General features: G+C 43.9%; 1 pseudogene; it reads left to right on the top strand.

The window, feature by feature from the left end:
- The first annotated feature begins 2,195 nt into the window (after positions 1–2,195).
- On the top strand, positions 2,196–2,672 carry LOC136388086 (large ribosomal subunit protein eL21-like; annotated as a pseudogene).
- The last annotated feature ends 6,353 nt before the right edge of the window (positions 2,673–9,025 follow it).

Raw genomic sequence — 9,025 nt, 5'->3', positions numbered from 1 at the left:
TCAATGTGCTATTTTTATTTTTGGCTCCCAAGTTTGAGACATCTGAACTAAATTAATTTCTGAGGTCTACGCTACGCCTGTGGGGTTCAGGGTTTGGCAGCCCCCATTGTACTGAACAATTTGGGAGTTAGAACAGATGATGTCTGTGATTACTTATGAAGAGAAATATCTTGTGATTCTCTATTAACCCGTAGCATGCTTTTAGGAGTTTGGTGTCAATGAAAGGACAGCCATGACGTGGGGTGGGGGGTGGGGGGTGTCTGGTTCTAGTAGGTTCTGGCTTGTGTGGTTGATGTGATTGATCCTGCAGCGGCAGTTTTGATGTGGTGAAGATATGCAACACAGATCTAGGTAAACATTGCCACCTAGTGGCAACTCATCTAAACTTACCATTCATCCATTATCTATCCATTCTTGTCTACTATGTGACAAGAACTTTTTAACAGCAGTGAACAAGAGAGACTGCAAGCCCTGATGAGGCTTACGTACTCATGGGGGCCAGACAAACCCCAACCCCACAGTGGTAGTGTAGCCCTCAGCAACTTATTTAGTTCAGATGTCTCAAACTTGGAAGCCAAATATAAAGATAACGCACTAAGGTATTAGCTCACTTTTTTAAAAGAAAATTTTCCTTTTAATAGAGAAAATATAGATACATTATATATTTAGTAAAGGAACTTCTGAATAAGCCTGCTTCAAGATCCTTTTGTATGGTATTTTTTAAACTACTTTATACTGTCGCAAGTACTTTTCTTTTCCTCAATTCTTTGTTTTGTTTTGTTTTGTTTTGTTTTTACAGAGACAGAGAGAGAGAGTCAGAGAGAAGGATAGACAGGGACAGACAGACAGGAACAGAGAGATGAGAAGCATCAATTATTAGTTTTTCGTTGCGCATTGCAACACCTTAGTTGTTCATTGATTGCTTTCTCATATGTGCCTTGACTGCAGGCCTTCAGCAGACTGAGTAATCCCTTGCTCGAGACAGCGACCTTGGGCTCAAGCTGGTGAGCTTTGCTCAAACCAGATGAGCCCGTGCTCAAGCTGGAGACCTTGGGGTCTCGAACCTGGGTCTTCCACATCCCAGTTCAATGCTCTATCCACTGCGCCAACACCCGGTGAGGTCCTTTTCCTCAATTCTTAAATTTTCTAAGATCATCTATACTAAATCTTTAATGTGCTGAAATGGTTTTCTCATATTATTGAACATCATGGAGAAAGTATAGTAAACATTTTTCTTATCAATGAACATGAGATCTTAAAAGTTTTCTTTCTTATAGTAGTCTGACACCATTTTGGATGTGTGACTGCTGACAGCTTTTTATTTTTTTGAGAGAGAGAGTGAGAGAGAGGACCATCAAGCTGTCTCTGTATGTGCCCTGATTGGGAATCGAATCGGCAACCTCTGTGCTTTAGGATAATGCTCTAAACAACTGAGCCCTCAGGTTTCCTTCTGTCTCACATCTAGGCAAGCAGGTGGAAAAGTATATCTTCCTTTGGCACTGAAGGAAAGTTCAAACCATGTCAGCCCAGCTCATCTCCTGATCACAGTGACAGCAGAGTTGGTTTTCTTTCCTTTCCCTTTCAAGCCATGCTTGACCTACTTGGAAGCTGCCACATTTTCCCCAGAAAGCCTCATTATGTGCTTAACAAACATTTCCAAGCAGTCTTGAGAATGAAAGACAAAACTGGAGGTATCATGCTTCCTGAGTTCAAATTATATTACAAAGCTATAGTAATCAAAACAGTATGGTATTGACATAAAAACAAGCACACAAAGGGAACAGAATAGAGAGTCCAGTCCAACCAGTTGGTGGCACAGTGGATAGAGCGTTGGACTGCAACATAGAGGACCCAGGTTCAAAACCCCTAGGTCACCAGCTTGAGCGCAGGGTCACTGGCTTAAAGCCCAAGGTCACTGGCTTGAGCAAGGGGTCACTTGCTCTGTGGAGCTTCCAGGACAAGGCACATATGAGAAAGCAATTAATTAACAACTAAAGTGCCACAATAAAGAATTGATGCTTCTCATCTCTCTCCTTTCCTGTCTGTCTGTCCCTCTCTGTCCCTATCTCTATTTCTCTATTTTATCTGTCTCTGTCCCTCTAGCTAAAAAAAAAAAAAGAAGAAGAAGAAAATAAAAAAAGAATAGAGAGTCCAGCCTTTTAGTCAGAATCACCATCTTCTGGTAATTCACCAAAATGACCAACACAAAGGGCAAGAGGAGAAGCACCGACTATATGTTCTCTAGGCCTTTTAGAAAACATGGAGTGCTCCTTTGGCCACATACATGCAAATCTATAGGAAGGGTGATATTGTAGACATCAAGGGAATGGCACTGTTCAAAAAGGAATGCTCCATAAATGTTCCCATGGCAAAACTGGAGGACTCTACAATGTCTACCAGCATGCAGTAGGTATTGTTTTAAACAAACAAGTACAAGATTTTTGCCAAAAGAATTAATGTATGCATTGGGCATATTAAGCAATCTAAGAGCCGAGATAGCCTCTTGAATCGTGTGAAAGAAAAGGGTCAGAAAAAGAAGGAAGCCAAAGAGAAAAGTGCCTGACTTCAACTGAAGTGCCAGCCTGCTCCGCTCAGAGATGCACTTTGTGAGAACCCATGGAAAGGAGCCTGAGCTGCTAGAACCCGCTCCCTGTCAATTCATGGCATGGTAGGTGTGAAAAAAAAAAAAAAAAAAAAAGACCTCTCTATACTGTTTTTTTAAAAAAAGAAAGAGAATCCAGGAATAATCCAACATATGTATCAATTAATTTATGACAAAGGAGCCAAAAATATACAATGGGACAAAGTCTCTTCAATAAATGGTGTTGGAAAAATACCACAAGTAAAAATAGTACGGGCACATGTAAAAGAATGAAACCTGACCACTATTTCACACCATACACAAGAATTAACTCAAAATGGATCAAAGATTTGAATATAAGACCCAAACAGAAATGGTAATCTCCTTGATGTTGGTTTGGCAGTGATTTATTTTAATCTGACACCAAAAGCAAAAGCAACAAAAGCAAAAATAAATGAGTGTGACATCAAAATAAAAAGCTTCTTCCCAGCAAAGGAAACCATCAACAAAATTAAAAGGCAACCTACTGAGGCCCTGGCCAGTTGGCTCAGCGGTAGAGTATCCACCCAACGTGTGGAAGTCCTGGGTTCCACTCCTGGCCAGGGCACACAGGAGAAGTGCCCATCTGCTTCTCCACCCCTCCCCCTCTCCTTCTTCTCTGTCTCTCTCTTCCCCTCCCGAAGCCAAGGCTCCATTGAAGCAAAGTTGTCCGGGCACTGAGGATGGATCCATGGCCTCTGCCTCAGGCACTAGAATGACTCTGGTTGCAATGTAGCAAAGCCCCAGATGCTCAGAGCATTGACCCTTGGTGCGCATGCTGGGTGGATCCCAGTCGGGCGCATGCAGGAGTCTGTCTGTCTGCCTTCCCCTGCTTATCACTTCGGAAAAAAAAAAGTGGCAACCTACTGAGTGGGAGAAAATATTTACAATCATATATCTGATACGAGGTTAACTCCAAAATAACTTAAACAACTCAATAGTAAAAAAACAAATTGATTTAAAAATAAGCAGAAGAGCCTGACCTGTGGTGGCACAGTGGGAAAGATTTCAACCTGGAATGCTAAGGTCTCTAGTTCCCAACCCAGGGCTTGCCTGGTCAATGTGCATATGAGAGTTGATGTTTCCTGCCCCCTCCCACTTATCTCTCTCTTTCTCCCTCTCCTCTCTTTAAAATGAATAAAAAAAGAAAGTATGTTATACATGATTATAATTAAATACTAATCTGAGCAATCTGTATATTATAATCTATAACAGTATCCATTAAAGGTGAAGTAGTAAGGCACCAAGTTTTAAAAGGTTGGAAGAGACTAAATGATTGGCACCTTTAGTCTCAGAGTCTAAAGAACATTTTAAAAATATAAAAATTTTACTGGAAATTTTCCCATGTAAACCTGAGAAATGCGCTGTCTAGGATGCTGGTGGCTACAGAGAAGCCTGTTCTTCACCTCTCTCCATGCGTGCCAGAATTTTCCCAGAGCCTTGACATCTTCCCTCCCTTCACTTGCTGAGATACCAGAAGGATATATGTTGCCAAAACAAAAAGTTATCTTTATTTGTATTTTACTAAAAAGTACTACCAAAAAAATATCATTATGTGAAGTGATATGAATAAGTCAAAATGCAGTGACAAGTATTTTCAAGCACACATGCTAAAAAAGAAAATACCTGTGTGGTGTTTCTCCTTTAATTCCTTGGCTCCAAATAGAGAAAATGTCAAAACATCACCTTGGTATAGATTTTTACTGTAAAATGTGGTCCCTTCAGCTTCCATTCTATTTTGTATTTTTTATGTTCTGGGCCATGGATTTTGAAGCCAAATAAGAGTTAGGGAAAGGATCATGAAGTTCTGAGCAGAAATCCCTGCGACCACGCCAGTTTTGTCAGCATCTGTCCTAGCTTTTTTAGCTCCACCTTCCCGGAGTTCCCAAAAACTAAAGGCTGGATACGTAAGGGTGCACTGACACTCTTAGGAAGGGTTGTTCCTCCTGGCACATTTTAACGTGCTAATGTTTATCCATAAAAAGAAGATTGCTTTTGTAAAGTCAGTAGCCACAGCCACCATCACAGCCGCCTGGCCCATGCAGGTTCGCATTAGATTCGAACAGACGGTAATGAAACAACGGAGCCAAGAACTGGTGGACCATTACCTTTAATCCTAGCTTGCACCCAGCAGGCAAGTAAAAACACACACTGGGCTCCAAAACCCACTCATTCAGTGCTCACAAAGCTACTGACTTATCCGAGTTTACTAGAATCAAAGGTGTCTACCTCACCAAACTTATTCACCTCTGTTCCCCAACTCCTTCTCTCTGCACAAACTCTGCACAAACTGGCTTCTTCTTCAGCACTCCACCATCTTGGCTGCTTCTCCTGGGTTCCTCCACATGGCCTTTCTCTGCTCTCCTTTCTCTGTTCTCTCCTCTAATGCTAATCTCAGGAACTGAAAGAGAGCAAGCTCCCGGTCTGCCCCACTTTATAGTGTAGAAACCAAAGCCTTTAATACAATATACAAACAAGTAAGTCTCTGATACAAAGTCACTTATCTAAGGCATAACGGGATTCCTCATGAGAGTGCACCACCCCACATCAAAAAGGGTGGAAAAGGCTTAGTCCTAAACCAAGCCCCAGGCTACAAGGACCCTGCCTGCCCACAGCCCGCCCCCAACACACATTAATATAATCATGCCCATCCCAAGCAGGAAGGGCAACTAATATCATCACCTGGGAGATGGGCTTCCACATGGGCAGCGCCATCTTTAACAAAGTGAGCATGATATATTTTATCTGCCCAACAGCTTTAAAACCAGATTTGTGTTATTAATCCATGATTTCAAGATCAGAAAAATTACATAAGTATGTTTATTTAAATAGAAAACATGAAATTAGACATAATCTATCATTTGTACTCTGTCCATTGTAGGTTGAGTTCAGGATCCTCGGACTTCAGTATTTTATCAGGTAATGTTCTTGGGTTGCAGAAAACGACAACCCCAAAGCAAAAAAGAGTTGGAAGTATCATAGTTTGCCCTTGGAAAAAGCAGGAAGCACCAGCAGGGTGCAGCTCCAACAATCCCCTTTTTCAAAAGGAGATCTGAGAAGTCAGGGTTAGGTTCATCTTTAGACCACTGGCCTCTGAGCAGTCCTGTGGCACTGGCCCCCTGCTGGCAGTTCTTAGAAAGGGCAAATGAATTTTGAGCAGAGAGCTTCTGATAGATATATGAATTTGCCAGAACTCCAACTGTCCTTTGTTGTCCCACCTGGACAATCGCCCTTACTTACTGGACAATCGCCCCTGAGACAGAAGAGTTCCAGAAAGCTGATCAACCGCCCTAGAAGGAGCATTCCAGAAAGCTGAAATCCTAAAACCATAAAAGGGAACATACCAGAACTTTTGACTCAGTACCCCCTCAGGCTCTCCCATACCCTATAAAATTTGTCCCCCTAGTTTGTACTGGTGCCCTTCTCCCCAGAGAAGTGCCTGACAGAGTTCCTTTCTTCCTTTCAATAAAGCCTGTTACTCTGGTCTTTTGGAATCCCATGGATTCCAACATTTGGTGCCGAAACCCAGGACAGGGTACCAACTGCCTGGACGATCCCTCTTTGCCGTCTAAACTTACAACCAGGAAAGCAATGGGCAGTGGCAGCTCATCCCGGGCTTACTCCCTGATTCTGTTTGGATGTGTTATTGTAGGTTGATTGGCCGGCAGTCTAACCCTATCCCAAACCCCTGCTGGACCAGAAAGGTAAGGAGTTTCTCCCTGCCTTTCCCCGGTTGGCCTCCAAATTTCTCTCTAAAAACACCCCTTCCTGGTCAGACAGTATTGACTTTGGACCCCATATCTATGAGTGGTCTGACTCTACTCCTTTATGGACTTCTACAAAAGTCTAGGCACACCTAGCAAGGCCACTCTCCTATGTCCCAGGATCTCGGCCTTGGGGTGACGACCTCTTGTCTGAGACTCTCTTTCTATAGAGATTTTCTCCTCTTGGAACTGTGACTGAAGGCGGGGACGCCCCCTTCTCTCACCAGTCTCCTCTACTGTGGGCTCCTCTCAGTCCAAACCATCCAGCCAGGCTCCCCTCAGAACATGGGCTCCTCCCAATCTCAGGCCTCAGAGACTACTCCTCTACTCCTTCGGGACTCCTCTACTCCTTCAGGACTCCTCTACTCCTTTGGGACTCACTCCTCTCTCTGAGGTTCACAGTTTGGGAGGTTTCTACTCTGAGCGGCCTGCTTCTATGGACTTCCTCAAAAGTCTAGGCACCTAGCCAGGTTGCTTTCTACTACTATTACAATATCCTAAGAGATCTTGACAATTTCTGCCACCGGACAGGGAGGACATCAGAAATTCTATATGTGCAGGCTTTTTTCTCCCTTCACTTCTGTCCTTGATCTCTGTGCTGCTTGTTCTACATGCAGGCTGGTTTTGGCCAAAGAAACCTCACCTAAAACCTCCTCTCCTAATCTTTCCTTCTCCGTGGACTCCCAACTCTCTCCCCCTCCTGCCTGACCCCCGGGGGCACCCCTCTCTCGGAACTTCTCTCGGTCTCTCTGCAGATCTCTTCCACTTGAGTCTCTTCTCTCTAAAAGCCCCCTCCCCTCTCTTTGCTAAATCTTGTTTCTCATCCACTTGCAAATACAGTCTCTCTTTCTCTTCCGCTGCTGGCCAGTGGCCCCTCCCTTCTCCACTGTGTTCTTAAACCCCTCCTCCCTCCTTACAGACAGGCTGCTCTGTTTCTTTTTCTTCTTTGACCCATCCCCCTACCCCACCAGCTTCGCTGTCTCTTTTTCTTCTTAGACCCATCCTTCCCCCTCTTCAGAAACTGATTGTGCTTTCCACTACTCCTCATCCTCTCCCCTCTCCTCAGAGCTCTAAATCTTTTGACTCCTCTGACCATGTGGCGCCACCACCAGCACTTCAACCTCCTCCTCCTCCTCCTGCAGATTCTGACTCTCCTTCTTTCCATCCAGCTGCTCACACGGTCCATCTGTCTGCTTTCTCTCTTCCTCCACTCTATGCTGACAACTCCCTGCCATCTTGAAAAGCTTAAAAAAGCAGAGTTGTCTATTGAGCAGTGTGAGTGAATAATCTGTTTTGTCTCTTTGTTTGTCAGAAAACACCTCTAGTATAATTTTAATTGAAACAAGTAAAGCACGCTCATTTAAATTTCTTAATTCATAATTTGTATATGAAGTCTTTGTTTAATGTGCAACTGTGTCTGTTTCTAAGGCCTTAAACCAATAATTACCTACCTCTTAAACCAGGCTTACTCATCGCCATGACTCTCCCTGCAATACTCCCATCCTTCCTGTTCAAAAACATTCAGGGGCTTATCACCTTGTACAAACCTTACACCTAATCAATGAGGCAGTAGTACCCCTCCATCCAGTAGTCCCTAATCTCTACAAGTTACTGTCACACATTCCCTCAAACACCACTCACTTCATAGTCCTAAACCTCAAGAATGCCTTCTTTACCATTCCTCTACACCCTGACTCTTACTTTCTGTTTGCATTCACCTAGACTGACCTGGACACTAATGCAGCCCAGCAATTTACATGGACTGTCTTACCCTAGGGCATCAAAACAGCCCACACCTGTTTGGGCAGGCACTAACTCAGGATTTAGCAGCATGCAATCTCGAAACTAGTAACCTACTCCTCTGCAGCCCCTTCCTGCCTGCCTCAAGGAGACATACCACCACCCTTCTTAACTTCCTCGCTGTGAAGGGATATTGTGTCTTCTCTGCTAAAGGCTCAACTTTACTCTTAGTCCATAGTCTATCTGGGCATCACCTTAACCCCCACCACCTGAGGTCTCACCCTAGATTGAACTCAGACCCTCCTCAGTCTCCAACCACCTACCACCGCAAATCAAATCCTTTCTTTTCTCAGTCTAATAGGCTTCTTTAGACACTGGATTCCCAATTTTGCTCTCTTAGTCAAGCCCCTCAGTGAGATCTTCTGAGCATGGCTTTTAAGATCTATAATGGCCAAGGAAGTAACAGAAAAGGCAAATAAGGCCCAAAAGAAGTCAGGAAATACCAGCTTTTGGCTCCAGTGCCCTAAAGGGCTTCATAGGATTCCATTAGGGCCCTGTTCCAAGTGGAAAGAAAGGTCATTGTTCCTTTCAGGCTTCCCAGCCCCACCAAGGAACACATCATTGCTGTGGAAGAGGGACACGAGAAGGTAAGCTGCCCCCTTGCTCCATGGATGGAGGGTTCAGTCTCTTCTAACCCTGCTCCAGCTACCTGTAACCCAGGATGCTGGGAATTGCCACTGAAGGCCCAAGGACATAGTTCACAAGCCTATGGTATTTCTTCCAAGTAGCAGATAAACTGATCTCATTTCTTGTAAACACAAGGGCCATCTACTATGCCTTGCCTGAATATTTGAGTATTATTTATCCCTCAAAGATCTCTACTGTGGGTATTGACAGTCTT

The sequence above is a fragment of the Saccopteryx leptura genome, chromosome 1, assembly GCF_036850995.1.
Source record: "Saccopteryx leptura isolate mSacLep1 chromosome 1, mSacLep1_pri_phased_curated, whole genome shotgun sequence".
NCBI lineage: Eukaryota > Metazoa > Chordata > Mammalia > Chiroptera > Emballonuridae > Saccopteryx > Saccopteryx leptura.
The sequence above is the reverse complement of the archived record's forward strand: the minus strand, read 5'-3'. Positions and strand labels throughout refer to the sequence as shown.